The sequence below is a fragment of the Palaemon carinicauda genome, chromosome 10 (assembly GCF_036898095.1).
Source record: "Palaemon carinicauda isolate YSFRI2023 chromosome 10, ASM3689809v2, whole genome shotgun sequence".
In the NCBI taxonomy this organism is placed as follows: Eukaryota; Metazoa; Arthropoda; class Malacostraca; order Decapoda; family Palaemonidae; genus Palaemon; species Palaemon carinicauda.
The window spans coordinates 151,584,646-151,605,468 of record NC_090734.1 but is presented as its reverse complement, the minus strand read 5'-3'; the positions used below and the strand labels follow the sequence as shown (position 1 = coordinate 151,605,468).

Sequence of the window (20,823 nt, the reverse complement as noted above, 5' to 3'; positions counted from 1 at the left end):
TGGTCCTTGCTGGAATTTAGAGAAGGCCATGGTTGCATCAAAAGCTCAATTACCTTGCTGGCTACTGCCCGGTCGAGTTAAGGGTTCCCGACCATAGCTAGCTAGCGCTCTCTCTCTCTCTCTCTCTCTCTCTCTCTCTCTCTCTCTCTCTCTCTCTCTCTCTAAACATGTTCCACCCAACAAGGATGGATGTTACATGTACTCAATTGACTGGCTGCCAGTAAGTCAGATGTATTGTCATTATCATTATTATTATAAGGGGGGATGAAATTATTTAACCCTATGAGTATCTGTCATATCGGGCTCAAGGTCTATCTGCCCAAATCTTGGGAGAAATGGTCATACGGTGAAATCATAACGAGAAGAGAGTGGCAGTTAAAGGCTGTACATTACCTACCTACTTTAGGCGTACCTGACCTGCGGTAGTGGTGATTGGTCCGTGTAGGGACCATACACCTGCAAGTGATGCCACAGTGGTAGCTGTCACAATGGGATCCCTCTCCACTTGATGGACCCCAAAGGGTTAGTTCCAATTCATCTTCCTAGTAGGAGTTCAAAATTGCAGCAAATGTTTTAAATATGTTGAACAGGCTGACATAAGTCTCTATATGGCAGGTCTATTTTAACATTTTTATTGATCACTAGATATTTTATATTTCTCTAATTTCTTTCCTTACAAGGCTATTTTTCCCTGTTGGAGCCGTTCGGCTTACAGCATGCTGCTTTTCCAACTAGGGTTGTAACTTAGCTCATGAAAATGACCAATTCGTAGATAATTTGTATTTTTCCTAGTGATAAACACCTTAGCTATTTATTTAGGGGTATTACTTTCGGCGAAGCTGAAATGACGAGCCATTAGAATTTAGCAAGGATTAATTACCCATACCACTAGTTAGTGGGTGTAGGGGAGGTAGTTTGCTACCCCTCCCGCTTACACACCGGTGATTTAGCTCACTTTGCTTAAAGGTAGGACTTCAAAGGGGATAGGGCAAGTTTGTATAAATAGCTATGGTTTGTATCGTTAGGAAAAATACAAATTATCTACGAATTTGTCATTTATTCCATAACTGGAATACAAACTTAAGCTATTTGGCTTTACCCCTGAGGGCTCCTTATCTGAAGATGTTAGTACTCAAAATAAGGAGTCCTTGCGCCTCACTAAAACCTTGCTACTCAAGGTCCGCAGCCTATGCAAGCTGTGTTTTGAGATATTTAGAAGTGTGACTGTCTAGGTAAAGTTATTACAAGTCTTTTTGTAGGGAAAAACTGTTGTAATCAAGAGTTTCCCAATACCACCTCCCCAGGGTATGGGGACGCAACAGTATTAGCCTAATACTAGGTACACAAGGGAGTACGGTTTACCTGCAGTGGTTTGAGGTCAGCTTATGCAGAGAACCCAGGATGCTGCTTTCCCCATGAGTGGGGAGGATGAAAGAAAAGAATAAGAGCAAGTCAAACATTTTCATTCACACAGACAAACTGCTTGTCCAATAAGGACCTTGAGATATATAACCAGCTGTCGTGCAGTCACCACAGGATCAATAGAGATCGAGTTCGTGTGGGTCACGTCTTGCAGGAGAAAGGTTTTGAAAGTCACCTGGATTATTCACACCCTTGCTTGTAAAACTAGCATCACAGAGTAATCTGCTTGTAAGGGACAAGGACATAGCTATGCCCCTGACATCGTAGGTCGACGTGTTGGATGAGGATCTAGATTCAAAGCATAATTCATGACTCTGTGAATCCAGCAGAGATGATGTTTTGGTGATCCTCCTCTTGTCTCTCCTAGAGAAGGGACCCAGGTGGGCTATTGCCGTTCTCTTGAGGTAGAGCCTCAAACCTCACCTTGGGTACAGTAACAGATGATCTGGATTGTCAGTTACTGAGTGGAGCCTTGTTGTCTAGGATCCGTCACCTGTGGATACTGTGTCTGGAAACAAACATAGGGAAGAAACTGAACGTTACCTTTCACCCTTCTCGTGAATGGCTATGTCGCAAGAGAGACCATGAAGTTCCTAGACTCGTTTGGCTGCTGTCAAAGTGTGTAGGAACACTGTCTTCTAAACCATGTGAAAAGTTGTTGCCTGGTGAAGTGGACCGTACGGAGGTCTCCTTAGAGACTGGAGAACTTTAACCATGTTCCGAGAGGGAGGTCTCAATTGCGACTGGGAAAAGGCAAGTTTGTAAGTCAGCATGAGTTAGGAAAGATCTAGTGTTGAGGGGATGTCCCTTACTTTCAGTTTGAAGGGACGGCTCAAGGTTGAGTGATCGTCTTTACCTACTGAAAAGGGGGTCTTTTCCTCCTGCATATACTCGAGGATTCCGCTATTGCTGGAATAGAGGTATTGAGTGGAGAGATAAGCTTTCCCATGACACCAACCACAGATGATGTTGTACTTTTCTTGGTGGACTAATGCTGAGAAATTCCTCCGATATCCAGACAACCTCTTCGCAACTTATTGCAAAAAGGCTCTCTGAGAGAGGAGGTGTTGGGTAGTATCCAGGCGTACAATCATAGTGAAGCTATAGCTTCCCTTGAGGTTCGTCCTAGCTTTTGGACCCATGGGGATCAGAATGTCCAGGGAGTCAAAGGGCTGATTCCAACGATTTCAATTGGAATCAGGTCGCCACTAGAGAGAACAAATCCTGAGGCGGCCGTTGGAAGCTAGACAGGCCAGGGATGATAGGTGTCAGAGGAGAAATTGTCACTCTGGACTTAGAGTACTTCTTGTCTTGAAAAAGGGTCTTGTGACCTTTCTAAGCCTTGTTATCCTGTCTTTGATGAGAAGGTTTTGTGAAGATTGGTGTCTAGAATCATTCCCAGATATCCCAGTCTTCTGAGAGGGAAGTACGGAAGACTTCCAAAGGTTTACCATGATCACGTGATCTTGGTAAAAAGACTTCAGAAGTTCCGGTGCTAATGCAAGGTTGCCACCGAGTCTGCTAGGGTTAGTCAGTCATCCAGAAAACGGAAGAGATGGATCCCAATCCTGTAAGCCCAGGATGGGTGCTGTGGAAAGACCGAAGCACAGTGCCCTGAACTGGTGTTTCTTGTTTGTCTAGACTGAATCTCCGATACCTCCTAGAAGATGGATAGTTTGGGCCTGGAAGTATCTGTCCTTTAAGTCCAGTATGTACATGAAAACCTGTGGTCTTACCCCTTATCCGAATTTCTTCAATATGGTGTGGACATCGACCCAAAGGGACAGCGCCTTAAGGATCTTTTCGCATGGGAGATTGTTGACGCTGGAGTCTTGACTCATGGAGGAAAGGATGGGACGCGATACCTGTGTAAGGATTCTTCCTTGGGAGAGAACTCCTTTAACTGATAGAAGCGAGTAAGGCAACGCTTGACTCTACCATACGCCCTGATGGGATTGATGCTATTCCTTAGAACAGCATCAGTCTGGCAAATGTTAACCAATGGTTAACGGCTGGGTATCATGGCTACTGTTTAATTGGAGAAAGGTCACGAGTAGTCATCTGTCGACAAGCCGCTGATGGGGGCTGTCGAATGCTTTAGTGGATTGGTGTGATGGCAAACGGCGAGCAGCGAAAAGTGTGTTGTTTGCCTTCTGATTTAGGGAACCATGGGTAGAGGTTGACTAGCAAGTCTGAGTGACGAACTGCTGGTGAATGGCGAACTGCCGATGATCGATGAATCGGCGATCTGTGAGCCGAAGATAGTAACTGACAGGCAGATGAAGGCTGTTTGGTCAGTTAGCCAAGAAATGTAGGCGATTAATGATTTGGCGATCCGCTTGGAGAGCCCTGAGAGACAGCAGAATGGTAAATGATCGTCAGTTCGTGATCGGTGAGCCATTGGCGATCAGCGCTCGATCAAGGACTGGCGATCGGCGAGCTAGAGATCAGCAAGCTAACGATTGGCTGATCAGAGATCAGCGAGCTGAGGTCAATGATCGAAGAAAGTCATGCTGGAAATTGGCTATCTATTGATCAGAGAGTAAGCGATCAGCAATCTGCTGACTGGTTATCAACTAGCAATCGGAGATTGTTGGCAACTGGCGAGACTGGAGGTTAATGATCAGAGAAAGATGAGCTAGCAATTGGCGATCTGGCGATCGGCGAGCAGCGAACGGCAGTCAGTGAGCTAGTGATCAGCAATCTGGTAATCAGAGATTGGCGAGCTAGAGGTAGGCAGTTTGCAATGTCCAGATCGTGTTTGCTTAAAGTGTTACTGTCAGAAAAACCTCCTGAAGAGAAAGGGACCAAGGGTTCCCTGTGAGGAGTCTTGACTGATGGTAGAGAATGTTGATCACGCCTTGGAAGAAGGAATCTTCGGGATTTTGAACCCTTCTATGAAGCCTCTTCCCTCTTTTCCTGGCGGGCGTGCTATAATGCGTTTGTAGGGATGGGAATGGGGCAATGGTGACCTGTCAAAAAGTTTTCCCTTTCGTTCTTTTTGCCTCTCGCATGAGTGCGCAGGAGAGTACTGGAGCTTTGATGAGCCAGAGAGCGCTTGTGCACAGAAGAGCGCTAGCGCGCCGGATGATACTGGTGCGCAGTTTCCAGAAAATGCGCAGGAGAGCGCTGGTGCGCAGTTTCCGGTGAATGCACAGAAGAGCGCAGGTGAGCGCTGCCGCTTTGAGCCCTTACCTATTTGATCTGGTCATGGATGTAGTAACACAAGGTATTAGGAGATCAGTCTCCTTAGTGTATGCTTTTTTGCTGATGATGTTATACTGTGAAGCACTAGGCGAGAGGTAGTAGAAAAGAAACTGGAGGAGTAGAGAAGAGAAATGGAAAAGAGAGGATTGAAGATCAGCAGGAAAAAGACTGAGTATTTGAGATTGAAAAATGGGGAGAATGGGGAAGTTAGTTTACAAGGAAAGAGATTGAAAATTTCAAGTATTTGGGATCAAATGTTCGGCCTAACAGAAAGTTTCCCAGTAAATGTGGCACTACATCAGGGGTCTGCAGACTCATACTTCAGGGTCAGTTAGGGAAGTATGAGTCTGGTGTGATAGCCACCACTATTACATTAGTCGATAACTGTACCAATCACACTACCTCCTCAAGTTGATAAGAAGCTCACTCTCCGACCGGTACCAACAAGGTCTGTTGAAGAGATTGTAGACCTGGTATAATTGCCACCGCCATTTTCACTTGTTGTAGATGCGCGATCTTATTTAGACCAATCACCAGCACCATACGGTAGGTATGGATGGTATCAATGGCTACTCCTCGAGCTACTATGGAGCTTTCTCACAGACCAGTATCTTTGTGGTTGGTTAGCCCAAGGTGAGAAACTTTCTGCTGTTTTCACTGGGTACAGGTGAGCAGTCTTTCATGGGTGAATACCAGAGCTGTAGGCCAATGAGAACATTGATACACTGTTGTTCGAAGCTATCATCCTCCTCTTCCGAAAGGAAGAAATGAATCTCGGTATGACAGCCATCATAGGCGAGTGACCAATACTAACTAAGTCTGAGGAGGCTATGAATTTTTCTTGCTCCTTCCCTTTTCCTTTTGGTTGTGCTGGCCAATGTGGTTGTCCCTGACTGGTGATCGCCAGACGGGTTCGAGTCCAGCTCAAACTTGTTAGTTTTGTTGGTTGCTGCAACCTCACCATCCTTGTGAGCTGAGGATGAGGGTGTTGGGGAGCCTATTGGTCTATCTGCGAAGTAATCAGTAGCCTGGCTCTTCTCGGTCCTAGCTTTGGTGGAGAGGGGGCTTGTGTGCTGATCATATGTATATATGGTCAGTCTCTAAGGTATTGTCCTGCTTAATAGGGCAATGTCACTGTCCCTTGCCTCGGCCATTCATGAGCAGCCTTTAAACCTGGAGAACAGCCTCTGTAATTTTCCATTAGTGCAAGAGGGAGGTTAGACCTTGGTCTGTTTAATTGGTCCAAAAGCACCATTATGGGCTGGTATGGTCCTCCACACGCAATCATCAGTGGAACTCAGTACTACTTCTTGGTCAACAGGTGATACCAGGGATTGTCTTCCAGATATAGAACAAGATCGTTCGTTTCCCAGTCAATCACATGCCTTCCATTTATAAGCTAGATTTGAGCCTTCCTATTAGTGGGGAGGGAATAATTACCAGGGGAGAGTTGACGAACATGTCCCTTGTGAGGGGAAGAAAGCTAGGAAGTCTCTGACCTAGAAGGACTTGGCCCCTCACGTTTTGTCGGTGCTAGTCCACATAGTCTGAGCAGTCCTAAGGAGTCGCAGCACTCACAGTCCCAGTGACTGTTGTGTGACATTTCAGCAATTGACACCGTAGAGAGCCCAAGTATAGATTCCTGGTGTGGGAACCTTTTAATAAGGGCCTGGAGGGGGGAAGATTGCACAGATCTGCAGGTCTGAATAATCACTTTCAATTTGGAAATTCCTTGTCTTTGCCATCGACTTTAGAACAGGCTTTGATGCAGCGGACAGAGTAATGTGCCTTTGGTCAAGTTGTGCCATTGACCAAGTGATGGTCGGTCACAGTAGCAAACTTTGTCTTTCAACTGAGATCAACTCCATAGCAACGGACAAAGTGGTACTCCAGTTTGTGTTATCCAGAGGAATGGAATTTTCTTTTCTTACCAGATATGCAATCTTCACTGGCCATATTGGTTTTGGCTATTTTTTCATGGCCGGATGCCTTTCCTGCCGCCAAACCTCCATAATTACCCGTGCTTGGCACCGGCACTAAGGTGAGGCTGGCTTGCCCCCTCAGTAGCTGGGTTGTTTCTTTTCCTCCGCTTAATAATATGCTTAAATTTGGCAGGTTGTCTCCCCGCGGACGTCCTTCTCAGCTGGTATTGCATTAGCATTTGGTACTGACGATGTTGCATTACGTGGCATAATGAAATTTAAGCCACGTAATGCAACATCGTCATTACCAAATGCTAATGCAATGCCAGCTCAAAAGGACGTCCGCGGGGAGACAACCCGCCAAATTTAAACATATTAATAAGCGGAGGAAAAGAAACAACCCAGCCACTGAGGGGAGCAAGCCAGCCTCAACTTGGTGCCGGTCCCAAACCCGGGTAAATGGGGAGGGTTGGCAGCAGGAAAGGCATCTGGCCATGAAAAATTAGCCAAAACCAATATGGCCAGTGAAGATTGCGTATCTAGTAAGAAAAGAAAATTCCATTCCTCTGGATAATACAAACTGGGGCACCACTTGTTGCTATGGAGTTGATCTCAGTTGAAAAACAAAGTTTGCTACCATGACCGACCATCACTTGGTCAATGGCACAACTTGACCAATACTCTGTCCTCTGCATCAAAGCCCGATGTCAAAGACAAGGAATTTCCAAATTGAAAGTGAGTATTCAGACCTGCAGATCTGTGCAATCTCCCCCCTCCAGGCCCTTATTAAAAGGTTCCCACACCAGGAATCTATACTTGGGCTCGCTACGGTGTCAATCGCTGAAATGTCACACAACAGTCACTGGGACTGTGAGTGCTACGACTCCTTAGGACTGCTCAGACTATGTGGACTAGCACCGACAAAATGTGGGGGGCCAATTCCTCCTAGGTCAGAGACTTCCTAGCTTTCTTCCCCTCACAAGGGACATGTATGTCAATTCTCCCCTGGTAATTGTTCCCTCCCCAATAATATGAAGGCTCAAATCTAGCTTATAAATGGAAGGCATGTGGTTGACTGGGCAACGAATTATTTTGTTCTATATCTGGAAGACAATCCCTGGTATCACCTATTGACCAAGTAGTACAGAGTTCCACTGATGATTGCGTGTGGAGGACCAGACCAGCCCATAATGGTGCTTGTGGACCAATTAAACAGACCAAGGTCTAACCTCCCTCTTGCACTAATGGAAAATTACAGAGGCTGTTCCCAAGGTTTAAAGGCTGCTCATGAATGGCAGAGGCAAGGGACAGTGACATTGCCCTATTAAGCAGGACAATGCCTTAGAGACTGACCATATACACATATGATCAGCACACAAGCCCCCTCTCCACCCAAGCTAGGACCGAGAAGAGCCAGGCTGCTGATGACTTGGTAGATAAACCTGTAGGCTCCCCCAACACCCTCATCCTCAGCTCACAAGGATGGTGAGGTTGCAGCAACCAACAAAACTAACAAGTTTGAGCTGGACTCGAACCCATCTGGCAATCACCAGTCAGGGACATCCACATTGGCCACCACAACCAAAAGGAAAAGAGAAGGAGCAAGAAAAATTCATACCCTCCTCAGACTGAGTTAGTATTGGTCACTCGCCTATGATGGCTGTCATACCGAGATTCATTTCTTCCTTTCGGAAGAGGATGATGATAGCTTCGAACAACAGTGTATCAATGTCCTCATTGGCCTACAGCTCTGGTATTCACCCGTGAAAGACTGCTCACCTGTACCCAGTGAAAACAGCAGAAAGTCTCTCACCTTGGGCTAACCAACCACAAAGATACTGGTCTGTGAGAAAGCTCCGTAGTAGCTCGAGAAGTAGCCATTGATACCATCCATACCTACCGTATGGTGCTGGTGATTGGTCTAAATAAGATCGCGCATCTACAACAAGTGAAAATGGCAGTAGCAATTACACCAGGCATACAATCTTTTCAACAGACCCTGATAGTACCGCTCGGAGAGTGAGCTTCTTATCAACTTGACGAGGTAGTGTGATTGGTACCATTATCGACAACTAATGTAATAGTGGTGGCTATCACACCAGACTCATACTTCACTAACTGACCCTGAAGATACTGATTGGCAGGTAAGTTCTCTACAGAACAGAACAGCATATTGAGGGTAAGGAACAATCCTCCCATGTCGCAACTTGATTGATGCAGGCTTTTGATCCAGGTAGGACTACTTACCTGAACCCTATGCAACTGCAGTAACTGTCACACTGCATTAATGACCCAAAAGGTATTAGTGTGAGAGTACTGTGACTCCCTCCCAAAGGAGAAGAGCAAAAGCTATAACTTGCCAACCTTTCTTTCTTGCTGCCGAGGGGGAGTCATTGTCTGAGAAACCGAATAACTTACTCTTTTCTTTGAAGGAGGAAGATACAAGAGTTAATGCAGCAACATGAACCACTACACTCAGAGTTTTGTCATAATGAGAGCACTGCTAACACTGATACAAGCACGAAACTATACAAGGGTCACCAATCAAGAGAATACTTGTGGTGCTACAATTGAATGTTCACTATTGGTACCACAGGTAACGGTGAATCTCAAGTCTGAACCAGGTAACTCCTTCCCGGGGAAATGACATGACCACAGCATGAGCAGAGTTATGCTTAAATCAAAGTTACTGTCCTTCTAATTGGAAGACCATGAACAACACACTGGCATCCTGACTTAGGTGAGAAGACTGCGTACAGAATTCCCTGCACAAAAGTTACACAGTACATGACAATTCACAAATAAACCATTACATGCTAGTGCAAAAGAAAATAAGCACTTATGACAATGCAAAGTAAGAAAAAGATTCAAAAGTGAAGGTGCGCCACAAAAGTACGTCAGTACTAATGGCAAAAGTCAATCAAAAGTGGATAGTCATTGACAGACAAGTGGGTTGAGATTCCCATTGCACCAGATGTCGTTAACCAAAAACCTTGTTAACGATTCAACAGCCATTCTAGCTGTTTCTGAAGTCCACTTTTATTTTGCAGTTTGAAAAATTTGTATAGTATAGGAACAATCCTAGTTTTTCAAAACAAACACTAACTAAATTGTCCTTCTCCAAACCTCATGGCTTTGGAACAGCTGGAGCATACAATAGAATAAATTAATACGAGACTAAAGGGACCATAAGTGATGAACCAATTTACCTAATCCAAATTATCTTTCTTTTCAGCAAAAGAGGGTGATATATCAGAGATTCATGCACAAATAGGTACTGTAATGTTAAAAGTAATGGGCTCAAAATGTTTAAATCACTCTTTTTGATCAAGCACTTTTAAAGCAAAAGATTTTTTTTATTATAATTCCTTTTATCTGCAAATAAAAAGTATTCTTGTATAAAACTTCCGTCAATATATAACAAAATTTCATATCATGACTAAACTTGGACAAATCATCTAGAAATACTGATTGTTGATATACAGGTGTCTTCCTCTTAAATACAAGATGTCCGTCATTATGCTAACTTGGTGCATATGATTTTTACTACTTTTCTGTTTAAGGAAATAGAAAGTGAATGCTAATGTTAATTTCTTATTTAAAATATGGCTTCTTGAAAAATACAAATATAATTTTTATGCAATAAAGTACATTTTAATAATGCTGTGTCAATTGGTACAGAATATGTTAGCTGATAATCAAGTCATTCACCAAACCAAAAGATATTTTGAATAATCCTCTTATCCCTTTTACCCCCAATGGACGTACTGGTACATTTCACAAAATTCATCCCTTTACCCCCATGGACGTACCGGTACGTCCTTGCAAAAAACAGTTTTTACATTTTTTGCATATTTTTGATAACTTTATAAGAAACTTCAGGCATTTTCCAAAATAATGAGACCAACCTGACCTCTCTATGACCAAAATTAAGGCTGTTAGAGCAATTTTAAAAAATATATATATTGCAAAATGTGCTAAAAAAAAAAAAAAAAACGCCTGGGGGTTGAGGGTTGGAAAGTTCTAAATAGCGATGGGGGTAAAAGGGTTAAGTACCTCCCATCTACAGGAAGCCCTACTACTCATTTTGGAATAATGTCATTAGCTATCTAGCAAAATTAAGCAAATGTGAATGACACCGCTAATAGTGCCTAAGTAAAAACTGGTACAATAAGAGATTAGTACAATAATTATAAGAGCAAGACAACATTTTTATTGTGTACGTACATTTACTAATTTGTATAGTATGGGAACAATCCTAGTTTTCCAATACAAACACACTACTTTAACTAAATTGTCCTTCTCCAAACCTCATGGCTCTCAAACAGCTGGAGCATACAAAAGAATAAATTAGTACTTGAGACTAAAAGGACCTTAAGTAATGAACCAATTTACCTAATCCAAATTATCTTTCTTTTCAGCAAAAGAAGGTGATATATCAGAGATTCATGCACAAATAGGTACGCACTGTAATGTAAGTAATGGGCTCAAAATGTTTAAATCACTCTTTTTGATAAAGCATTATTAAAGCAAAAGATTTTTTTTTTATTATAACTCCTTTTATCTGCAAATAAAAAGTATTCTTGTATAAAACTTCCGTCAATACATACCAAAATTTCATATCCTGACTAAACTTGGACAAATCATCTAGAAATACTGATTGTTGATATACAGGTGTCTTCCTCTTAAATACAAGATGTCCGTCATTATGCTAACTTGGTGCATATGATTTTTACTCCTATTCTGTTTAAGGAAATAGAAAGTGAATGCTAATGTTAATTTCTTATTTAAAATATGGCTTCTTGAAAAATACAAATATAATTTTTATGCAATAAAGTACATTTTAATAATATTGTGTCAATTGGTACAGAATATGTTAGCTGATAATCAAGTCATTCACCAAACCAAAAGATATTTTGACTCATCCTCTCAAGTATCTCCCCTCTACAGGAAGCCCTATTACTCATTTTGGAAAAATGTCATTAGCTACTTAGCAAAACTAAGCAAAGGTGAATGACACCAATAACAGTGCCTAAGTAAAAACTGGTAATACAAGAGGTTTGTACAGTAATTATAAGAGCAAGACAAAATTTTTTTTGTGTACATACATTTACTAACTTGGTTTACTTATGCTAGCTTACCTTGTATAAAAACACGAAAGGTGATTTGATATATTGTACTTTACACATTAAAATAATTTTTGTCACGACAAGATATCAATACTGTATCTACTTGTTTAGGTGGTTTAGGTTTGGGTGGATGGATGGAGTGAAGAAAGCTCTGGGTGATATGAGGATAGATGTGAGAGAGGCAAGAGAGCGTGCTAGAAATAGGAATGAATGGTGAGCGATTTTGACGCAGTTCCGGTAGGCCCTGCTGCTTCCTCCGGTGCCTTGGATGACCGAAGAGGTAGCAGCAGTAGGGGATTCAGCATTATGAAGCTTCATCTGTGGTGGATAATGGGGGAGGGTGGGCTGTGGCACCCTAGCAGTATCAGCCGAACTCGGTTGAGTCCCTTTTCAGGCTGGGAGGAACGTAGAGAGAAGAGGTCCCCTTTGTTGTTTCATTTGTTTGAAGTCTGCTACCCCCCAAAATTGGGGGAAGTGCCTTGGTATATGTATGCACTTGTTTAGGAACCGTTGAACATGATGTAAGGAATTCAAGTCAGTGTTTTTGGCACTATAATACAATCAAAGCATAGGGTTTACCTAGTGATAAAGTATTCAATTAGTGATTGTCTGTACAACTTAGGTCTCTTATAATGTGCAAACGATTATTCCATGTACTGTACTTGTCTTTATAATGCAAAACTTTTCTTCTGCTCACTGATCAATTTTGCCTGTGTAATCAACTAATGTACTTTACAGTGCAACAATACTGGACTTGCTTGGATGAATGTACTGTACACCATACAAATATCAATATAAAAATTCATGTGTATTTTGTCTAGATATAATAAAATTATATAAAAATATTGATTTTCCTTAACCTTTTTATTGATATTGTAATGTTGTGATATTGGATGCAAGATACTGTACAATATTTAGAAACTGTTAAATGCAAATTCTATGTTCCTCAAGACGCTCGGTCTTAAGAATCTCATTTCCCATAGTAACCATTGTACTCGTGTGACCTTAAGGGGACCAGCCAGAATGCCAATATATGCGGGGATAGGAAGAGAAACACAAAAACCTATAAAAATTCAATGAGTTTCTTATGGCAATGGAGAATGCGTATACAAAATATTTTGTCAACATTCCTCTTACTTTCATAGTTACAGGGTAATTAGTAAAAGTAACTCGATGAACCATAAACATTGCTCCTTACAAGAAAATGCACTATTTCTTCTGTTATCGTAAATTTTGATAATTTTCATATTTCAATGTAAAAGAAATTGTGAACAACGGCATCTGTATAACTTTCACGAGACGCAGAAGATGTAGTACTGTATTACACCGTTCGTCCTTCAGTCCTACCACAAACCTCAGGAAGAGTACATGCCTGAGTTTGACCTTTGACATTCACTAATTTTTACGTTGGGTTTTCTCGTTTTCGGCAAGAATTTTATCATTTCAATGAGGAAAAGACAATTTCAATATCTTGCTAACATAAGGAAGAAGAAATTTTGCTCAGTTCTGGAGAGAGAGAGAGAGAGAGAGAGAGAGAGAGAGAGAGAGAGAGAGAGAGAGAGAGAGAGAGAGAGAGAGAGTTGTCTGGACGGAGAAGCGACAGCCTTGCCTAACACAAGCAAAAGCAGCAAGATATTGAGCAAAAGGGCCCTTGTTTATGAGTAAATTATGATAAATGACTGTTTTTGTTTATCAATATTAAAAAAGGAACATAAAATTCATAATAATCAGGATTTATTAATATTGTCTCTGTAAAAATACAAAGAAAAACTTTTTACACCTGTATCTCAAAACTACTTATTAACCCTCAAATTCAAGTCTCCCTTAGTTTTAAAGAGACAGTATAGCATTGAAATTTGGGATATACTATATCTTAAAAATACATTATAAAACAATAAAATTAAGCCCTTTTTCTAATTTTTGTTTCATATTTCTTTTTCTTAATATTTTACCATAATGAAAAAATTCAAATCAGGCAAAAATATTACTTTTAAAAAATAAGTCTTCATATTATTGGAGGTTTATAATGGGTCTGTGGCCGCGGGGGCATAAAAACAATTAGAATAGCGCCAACGTTATCCCAGCGTGTTGTAAGAGGCGACTAAAAGGGACGGGACGAGGGGGCTGGGAACCCCCTCTCCTGTATCTACATCCTGTGAGACCTCGGCAAAGAGATGGAGCTGGGGGGAGAGTAACTGCTCCCCGCACTCTAGTTTTGGGGTGTTTGAATGTGCGTGGATGTAGTACGATAGAGAGTAAAAGATGTGAAATTGGAAGTATGTTTAGGAATAGAAGGATGGATGTATTGGCCTTGTGTGAGACGAAGATAAAAGGAAAGGGTGAAGTGATGTTTGGTGAAATGTCTGGTAGAGTGTCTGGGATTGAAAGGGGAAGAGCGAGAGAGGGTGTGGCTTTATTGCTGAGTGAATGGATGACAGGTAAAGTAGTGGAATGAAAGGAGATATCATCTAGGTTAATGTGGGTAAGGGTTAGGTAGGGTAGGGAATGTTGGGCGTTTGTCAGCGCGTATGGGCCAGGTAGTGAGAAAAGTGAAGAAGAGCGGAATGAGTTCTGGAATGAATTAACTAGGTGTGTAGAAGGACTGGGTAGAAGGAATTATGTAGTTGTCATGGGTGACTTAAATGCTAGAGTGGGCGCTGGAGAGGTAGAAGGTGTCATTGGGAAGTATGGGGTACCAGGTGAAAATGAGAGTGGTGAGAGACTGGTAAATATGTGTGTTGAGCAAGAGATGGTGATAAGTAATAGCTTTTTCAAAAAGAAAGATAAAAATAAGTATACAGTACATGGGTAAGAGTGGCAAATGGAAGAGTAGTAGAAAGGGCATTAATGGATTATGTGTTGATAACTAAAAGAATGTTTGGAAGATTGAAAGACGTGCACGTGTTTAGGGGTATGGCTAACGGTATGTCTGATAATTTTTTGGTGGAAGGAAAATTAGTTGTAGCAAAAGAGTGGGGGAATAGAGTAGGTGGATGTACAAAGGAGCTAGTGAGGGTTGAAGAGCTAATAAAACCGGGGGTAAAAAGTAAATATCAGGAATGGTTGAAAATGACATATGACGAAGTGAAAGTAAGAGAAACTGGCAATTTAGAGGAGGAGTGGAAGACAGTAAAAGAAAATTTTGTTGGGATTGCAAGTGATGTGTGTGGCAAGAAGGTTGTTGGAGGCAGGATGAGGAAGGGCAGTGAATGGTGGAATGAAGGAGTGAAGGTAAAAGTGGAAGAGAAAAAGAGGGCTTTTGAAGAATGGCTGCAGAGTAATAGTATAGAGAAGTATGAAAAATATAAAGAGAAAAATGTGGAAGTAAAGCGCAAGGTACGTGAGGCAAAGAGGGCAGCTGACCTGAGGTGGGGTCAGGGATTGGGTCATTCATATGAAGAGAATAAGAAGTTTTGGAAAGAAGTGAAGAGAGTAAGGAAGGCTGGCTCAAAAATTGAAGAGACAGTGAAAGATGGAAATGGAAGGTTGTTAAAAGGAGAGGAGGCAAGGAAAAGATGGGCGGAATATTTTGAAAGTTTACTGAATGTTGAGGATAATAGGGAGGCAGATATAATTGCTGTTGCAGGTGTTGAGGTGCCAGTGATGGGAGATGAGAATGAGAGAGAGATTACAATAGAGGAAGTGAGGAGAGCACTAGATGAAACGAGAGTAGGAAAAGCGTCTGGTATGGATGGTGTGAGAGCTGAGATGTTGAAGGAAGGGGGTGTGACTGTACTTGAATGGTTGGTGAGATTGTTTAATATGTGTTTTGTGTTGTCAATGGTACCAGTAGATTGGGTTTGTGCATGTATTGTACCACTATATAAGGGTAAGGGAGATGTGCATGAGTGTTGTAATTCAAGAGGTATTAGTTAGTTAAGCATAGTTGGAAAAGTGTATGGTAGAGTAATGATTAATAGGATCAAGGATAAAACAGAGAATGCAATCTTAGAAGTACAGGGTGGTTTTAGAAGAGGTAGGGGTTGTATGAATCAGATTTTTACAGTAAGGCAGATATGCGAGAAATATTTAGCAAAAGGTAAGGAGGTGTATGTTGCGTTTATGGATCTGGAGAAAGGGTATGATAGAGTTGATAGGGAAGCAATGTGGAATGTGATGAGTTTATATGGAGTACCTGTATCTTTAAAACTAAGGGAGACCTGAATTTGAAGGTCAATAAGTATAGTTTTGAGATACGGGCATTCAAAGTTTTCCTTTGTAATTTTACAAAGATAATATTAATAAATCATGATTATTATGAATTTTATTTTCTTTTTTTTCGGTATCAATATAAGAAAACAAAGTTATTTATCATAAATGAAGATCCTTTTGCTCAATATCTTGCTTCTTTTGGCTCCTGTGAGGCAAGACACACACACACACACACACACTCTCTCTCTCTCTCTCTCTCTCTCTCTCTCTCTCTCTCCCTCTCTCTCTCTCTCTCTCTCTCTCTCTCTCTCCTACTGATATTACCCTCTTCTGAACTCTTAATTGAGTAAATTTTCTTAGCAAGATGTTGAAATTGTTTTTTCCTCTTTGAAATGATAAAATTCTTCCTGAAAACGAGAAAAAACAAAACTTAAAAATGAGTGAAAGTCAGAGGGCGTTCAGATTTTTTCTTTGTATTTTTACAGAGACAATATTAATAAATCCTGATTATTATGAATTTTGTTCCTTTTTGGATATTGATAAACGTAAACACAGTTAATATAATTTGCTCATAAACGAAGATCCTTTTGCTTGATATCTTGCTTCTTTTGCTCGTTTCAGGCCAGGCCATCGCTTCTCCACACACACACAAAAACACACACACACACACATACACTATTACCCTCTTCTGAATGCATAATAGAGCAAATTTTCTTCTTCCTTAATGTTAGAAAGATGCTGAAATTCTTTTCCTCTTTAAAATGATAAAATTCTCGCTGAAAACGAGAAAAACATGAAAAATGATATTTTAATTATAAAAGGGATTTTGACGTAGGAAAAATCTATTTCTGGGCGAGGGACCTGTGCCGCCCAGTGAATAAGCTCCTATTAGCACTTATTCTTAGGTAATTTACTGCTAAATATACCAGAGAAAAAATGTAAAGGAGTGCTAGGTTAACTAGCTCGCTCACCTATTGGTGTCGGTATGGAATTGGGCGTATAATCCAGAGGTCCCGCACTATTTAGATTCATCCACGACAAAGACCCCAATAGAGGAGAGCCGTTCAACCTCACTCGGCACCACCAACTCTGCATCCGCTCAGAACCCAACTCCTTAGCACCCAAAGTTTGGGGACTCCAAGGGAGAGGAGCTGGGAGGGTTCACTGGGCGGCACAGGTCCCTCGCCCAGAAATAGATTTTTCCTACGTCAAAATCCCTTTTCTGGGCTTGAACCTGTGCCGGCCAGTGAATATATACAAGAGAAATGTCACCAAACTTGAAAAATAAAGGAAAAAACATAAACATGAGGGAAACACAAGTTACTTTAATCAGAGATGAGTGCCAAAAACAGCTATAAGGGTACCTTAAAAAGAACATAAATCCACTTGGTAGAACAATTGACAAAAAAAGTAAGGTATAATAATGCCGTGAGTGATGATATATACAGATACTCAGGAGTCAAAGATTTACAAATATAGTAATAGTAATCAGGTGCGAAACCAACGAATACAAATAGGGTATAAATGAGGCAGGTAAGGGGGAGAGATAAAATGACAAGGAATTAACATGTGAGTTACCTGGGGGTAACTACGCTCCCTGCAGCTACTGTAGGAAATTTAAGGGCTTCCAAATGTTTAAGATAGTGTTTCTTGAACACTGACGGTGACTTCCACCCTGTATACCTAGAAAGATCCGTAAAATTCATGTGGTGAAAAAAGTTCACCGAAGTAGCAACCGCTCTGATATCATGTGCAAGAGGAAAAGAGTCAGGGCTAGCTTGTTTAATAAAATACAAAATTTGTTGCCTGATCCCTTTAATGGTAATGGTACCGCCTTGTTCTCTAACGAATAGAGGCCCGGAGGAGTTAGAGGAGGTCCGGGATAAATAAGACTTAAGAGTAGTAACAGGGCACAGAGACGGATCTTGCGTGAGGGGAACAATTTTCCAGGAGGACCATCTGTTCTGAGGGTCTTCGTTCTTAGCTAAAAAGAATTTGTTAGGTGAAAGAAGGACCTCTCCCGAAGGAAGGAACTCAATATGACCCGGGTCTCTTGACAAAGCTGCCAGTTCAGAAATTCTTGCCCCGGAAGCCAAACTCACAAGGAAAAGTGTTTTCCTGAGAAGGGGAATATAATCACAAGAACTGTTAATGGTATCAGAAGCCAATTTGAGCACATCATTAAGGAACCAGGTAACCGGGGTAGGACGAGTAACCGGTTTCAGTCTGGCACAGGCTTTCGGAATTGAAGCTAACAAAGAGTCGGTTAAGTCTATGTTAAAACCCACTAGGAAGATCTTTTTCAAAGCAGATTTAATAGTGGTGATAGTATTGGCTGCCAGACCTGATTCTAATAAAGTTCTAAAGAAAGTGACTGTAAGGTTCAAGTTCATACAGTGTACGTCTGAGTCTATCAGAAATTTAGCCAACTTTTTAACCGCAGAATCATATTGGCGGATGGTGGAATCCCGTTTATCTGATTCTAGGAACAGGGTGTTTTGAGGATCGATATTGGCACCATGCATGGCCGCAAACTTCATGAAGTCCATAAAGTTAGGGCGCTCTGAATGTTTGAGAAAGCGTACACAACGCGTGTTTGTACTATCTGAGACAGAACCGGATTGGGTATCGGGTGAGGATGTAGTCTCAACTCTCGCAGGAGAGGGTACCAATTGCTCTTGGGCCAGTTGGGTGCGACCAAGGCTACTCGTCCCTTGAAGGATCTCAGTTTGTCTAGGACTTTCAGTAAAAGATTCACCGGGGGAAAGAGATAAATCCTTTCCCAGATGTCCCAATTCTGTGACATGGCGTCTGTGGCGTAGGCCTGAGGGTCTAGATTGGGAGCCACATATACTCTCAATTTGTGGTTGGACTCCGTGGCGAAGAGGTCCACTTGGAGACCCGGAACCCGAGAGAGAATCCACCGGAATGACTTTAGATCGAGTGACCATTCCGATTCTAGAGGGGAGGTCCGGGACAAGGCGTCTGCAACTACGTTCCGGACTCCCGCCAGGTGGACAGCTGAAAGATGCCAACGGTTCGAGGCTGCTAGGGAGAATATGGCTACTAGAACATGGTTCAGAGGCCCTGATTTTGATCCGCCTCTGTTGAGGCAGCGGACCACCACTTCGCTGTCGAGAACCAGACGAAGGTGTTGTCTCTTGGATGGAGCGAGACGTTTCAGGGTTAGAAGAACTGCCATGGCCTCCAGCACATTGATGTGAAATTGGCGGAATAAGGGAGACCAAAGACCTTGAACTTTCCTGAGCTGAGAATAGCCTCCCCAACATGATAGGGATGCGTCCGTGTGAATGATTAACTTCGGAGGCGGAAATCGAAGGGGAACTGACTTTGACAGATTGTTGGCCCTTGTCCAAGGTAGAAGTCTTTCCCGGAGAATGGGAGGAAGGCGGACTTTCCTGTCCCGGAGCTTCCGGTTCGCCCTCGAACGCCAGACACGATTGATATCTTTCAATTTTGCTTTCAGAAGTAGATCCGTCACTGAAGCAAATTGAAGGGACCCTAGGATCCTCTCTTGGAGTTGTCTGGAACTTACTTTGTCTTTGAGAAAGCGTTTGGTGTTCATTGCAATCTCTAACCTCTTGGGTTTGGGAAGACACAGAGTGTGAGATATAAGATCCCATTGCAGGCCGAGCCATTGGAACTTTGATTTCGGAAGAAGACGGGACTTCTTGAAGTTGATCTGGAAGCCTAGAGATTGAAGGTATTGGATGACTTTGTGAGTGGCTTTTAGGCAATTTTGGGAGGTGTCTGACCAAATGAGCCAGTCGTCCAGGTAGGCTACTACTTGAATCCCTTGATTTCTGAGTTCCTGAACAGCAACTTCTGCTAACTTTGTGAAGATCCTTGGGGCGATGTTGAGCCCGAAAGGCATCACCTTGAAGGAGTAATTTTTGTTTCCTAGGCGGAAGCCTAGATACGGACGGAAGTGTCTCGCTATCGTAACGTGATAATAGGCGTCTGTAAGATCGATAGAGGTGGTGACGGCCCCACGGGGAAGTAAGGTCCGCACCTGCGAGACGGTAAGCATTCGAAACTTGTCGCATTGAATGGACAAGTTGAGCAGGGATAGGTCTAGAATCACTCTTCTCTTGTCCGAATCCTTCTTCGGGACACTGAACAGCCGACCCTGAAACTTCAGGTGTTTCGTTTCTTGTATGGCGTTCTTTTGTAACAGGTCCTGGACAAATTCGACTAGGTCCGGAGTGGAATGCTGATGAAATCTGTTCGGTGGAGGAGGTCCTTGAATCCAACTCCACCCCAGTCCCTTGGAGATGATACTGAAAGCCCAGGGACTGAACCTCCATTTGTCGCGGAAGGCATAAAGCCTCCCCCCTACCCGCTGCACCTCAGTATTGGCTTGAGGAGTTGCCTCCACGTCCGCCTCGGAAGTTCTTTCCCTTGCGAAAGAATCTACCTCTACCTCTGTTCTGGTATGAACCACGGTGGTAGCCTCTACCTCTGTTATAACCCTGGGAAGAGCCCTGAGCCTCATAAGATTGGTTAAAGGCTGGAGAGGTGGTGGAGGCACCGGGAAGCTGGCTCTTAGGGAGCAGAACGGTGACGTAGTCGTCCGAGGAAGGAGCCTGAGAGGTGGAAGGCTGTGCAGGAACAGCAGGAGATGGAGGGAGAGGCTGCCGGAAAACGGACGAGCTACTCTGCTGTTGCCGGAACTGAGTGGAGGTATACGGGCGGAGCTTCTTCCTACCCCGGGCTTGGTAACTTGCGGGATCATATTTCCGCTTAGGAGTCAAACCCCAACGGGCTTTAAGGCTCTGATTAACTCTAGTAGCCTCTGTCAAGACTTCCTCCACAAGATCCTCAGGGAAAAGATTTGGACCCCAACAAGAGGACCGGATAAGTTTATTCGGCTCGTGCCTAATAGTCGCCTCAGCCAGGACGTGTTTGCGGCACCTACGTTTAGCAAGAGCAAAGTCATATAAGTCAAAATATAACGACTGCAAAGTAGC

General features: G+C 42.5%; 1 protein-coding gene and 1 long non-coding RNA gene across 9 annotated transcripts in view; one reads left to right on the top strand and one right to left on the bottom strand.

Moving 5' to 3' along the window:
• The window catches only part of LOC137648866 (uncharacterized), a 127,422-nt gene extending 116,267 nt beyond the window's left edge, over positions 1 to 11,155 (top strand). For all 3 annotated transcript variants that reach the window (XR_011045736.1, XR_011045737.1, XR_011045738.1), the window contains exon 5: positions 10,973 to 11,155. This is a non-coding gene — a long non-coding RNA (uncharacterized lncRNA). The remainder of the gene's footprint in view (positions 1 to 10,972) is intronic.
• LOC137648865 (zinc finger protein 665-like) overlaps positions 1 to 20,823 on the bottom strand; it is a 120,060-nt gene that overhangs the window by 7,692 nt on the left and 91,545 nt on the right. For 3 of the 6 annotated variants that reach the window (XM_068382027.1, XM_068382030.1, XM_068382025.1), the window contains one exon: positions 11,162 to 11,294. The exons of 1 other annotated variant lie outside the window; for it this stretch is intronic. The gene's annotated coding sequence lies outside the window, so the exon portion shown is untranslated. Of the gene's footprint in view, positions 1 to 397; positions 543 to 11,161; positions 11,295 to 20,823 lie in introns of all 6 variants that reach the window. 2 more of the 6 variants (XM_068382026.1, XM_068382028.1) reach the window with 2 other exon arrangements.